The 2,175-nt window shown below is 36.3% G+C and overlaps 1 pseudogene; it reads left to right on the top strand.

The window, feature by feature from the left end:
* Nucleotides 1-2,175, top strand: part of LOC101586821 — a 4,048-nt pseudogene that overhangs the window by 274 nt on the left and 1,599 nt on the right.

Here is a 2,175-nt window from a genome sequence, read left to right as displayed (position 1 = left end):
TGTTTAATTTCATCTGTGACCCATTGGTTGCTGAGTAGGGTGTCATTTAATTTCCATGTATTTAAGGTTTTTTCCTGGTTTCTTTTGTCATTTATTTCCAGTTTCACTGTACTGTGGTCAGATAATGTGCATGGAATAATTTCTGTTTTCTTGCATATACTTAAACATGACCTATGGACCAGTATGTGGTCTATTTTAGAAAATGACACATGTGCAGCTGAGAAAAATGTGTTTTCAGTTGTGTTTGAGTGGAACACTGTGTACATGTCCACCAAGTACATTTGTTTGAAGCTCTGATTCAGTTCTGTTATTTCTTTGCTAGGTTTTCATCTGGTTGACCTATCTTTTGGAGATAAGGGGGTGTTAAGGTCTCCTGTTAAAATTGTGGTATTGGATATTAGATTTTTCATGTCCATTAAGTTTTGCTTTATATAGTTTGGTGCTCCCGTGTTTGGTGCATACATGTTTATGAGTGTTACCTCTTCCCCTTGAATTTTTCCCCTAACCAGTATGTAGTGGCCTTCTTTATTTTGCTTGATCATTGTTGATTTGAAATTGAGACTGTCTGAGAATAGAATTGCTAACCCTGCTTTTTTCTGAGGAGGTGGGGCATGTAGTATTGTGTTCCATCCTTTGACTTTCTGTCTAAGAATGTCTTTATGAGTTAAATGTGTTTGTTGTATACAGCATATTGTTGGATTTTGTTTTCTAATCCACTGTGCCAGTTTAGTTCTCTCAATTGGGGAATTGAGTCCATTTACATTGATGGTTAGAATTGAGATGTATTGACTTATGGTTGCCATTTTATTTACCTGTTATCATTTACTCCTTTTTGTCCTGTGTTTAATTGCTTGCCCTATTTAGTTGGTTGCTTCTGATCTTATTCGTGTTGTTTTGATCATTTTGATCCCTCTGTAGAACATCTTTCAGTGCCCTGTGTAGGGTTGGCTTTGTCATCATGAAATTCTTTAGCTGTTCTTTGTCATGAAGGTATTTCACTTCTCCATCAAACTTGAAAGAGAGTTTTGCAGGGTATAGTAATCTGGGCTGGAATTTGTTTTCATAGAGGACCCAAAGCACTCTGCTCCCTTCTCTTCTTGCCTGTATGGTTTGTGAAAAGAAGTCGGCCATAATTCTGCTGTTTTTTCCTTTGTATGTTATCTGCTTCTTTTCTCTAGCGGTTTTCAATATATTATTCTTGTGCTAAATTTCTGAGATCTTGACTATTATATGTCTTGGTGTGTTTTTCATTGGATTGAGGTTACTAGGCATTCTGTATGCTTCAGTAACCTGCACATCAGATTGTTTCTTCATATTTGGGAAGTTTTCTGCTATTACTTCTGCCCATATTTTTTAAATGCCATTTGTATTGATTCCTTCTTTCTCATTGATGCCTATTAGTTTCACATTGTTCATCTTTACATCATCTTGCAGGTGATGGATTATTCTTTCCTGCATCCTCATTGTTTTTAAGAGATCCTTTCTTCCCTTTTCACTAGCTGCACCAGCATCTTCAAGATCTGAAACTCTGTCTTCACTTTCACTTAAATGGTTTTGCAATCTTGTAATTGAGCTTTTCATTTCCTCTATGTCTCTTTGACTCTGCTTCATGTGATCTATTTGTTTCCTGAATTGCTCATTCAACAAATCCGTCATTTTTCTAATCACCTCTATGTTTTTCAATGTCTTCTTTAGAAGCAGTTATAAATTCTTTTACTGCAGTGATTTTTCAGATTGGGTTTCCTGCCTATGTTTCTTTAGTTGCTTCTTTACTTCAGATGCTATGAGTTCTGAGAATTCTTTTTTTTTATTTGAAGAAAGAGTTGTGCTCTGATTTCCTCTATATCTTTCTGCTGCTGCTTATTTACTATCGACGCTGTTAATTCATGCATTTTAGCCAAGCTTGTGTCCTCCGCACTTGTTCTGGGTGGGTACTGGGTTTCCTCCATATGTTTCTGCATTTGATTCTTTAGTGCAGATGTTATTAATTCAGGCATTTCTTTTTTTATTTCCAATCTGAGTTCCTCTATACCTTTCTGCAGCTGTTTCTTTATTTCAGAAGCCGTTGTTTCATTATTTTCAGCTGTGTGTTTCCCAATTTGTCCTGTGTTTTTGTCCTTCTGCACTTTTTACAGGTGGTGTTGGGTTCTGAGGTTGCATTTTGTTCCTTCTCAT

Source organism: Octodon degus, unplaced genomic scaffold (genome assembly GCF_000260255.1).
Source record: "Octodon degus isolate 3935 unplaced genomic scaffold, OctDeg1.0 scaffold00003, whole genome shotgun sequence".
NCBI lineage: Eukaryota > Metazoa > Chordata > Mammalia > Rodentia > Octodontidae > Octodon > Octodon degus.
This window is presented reverse-complemented; position numbering and strand designations above follow the sequence as displayed.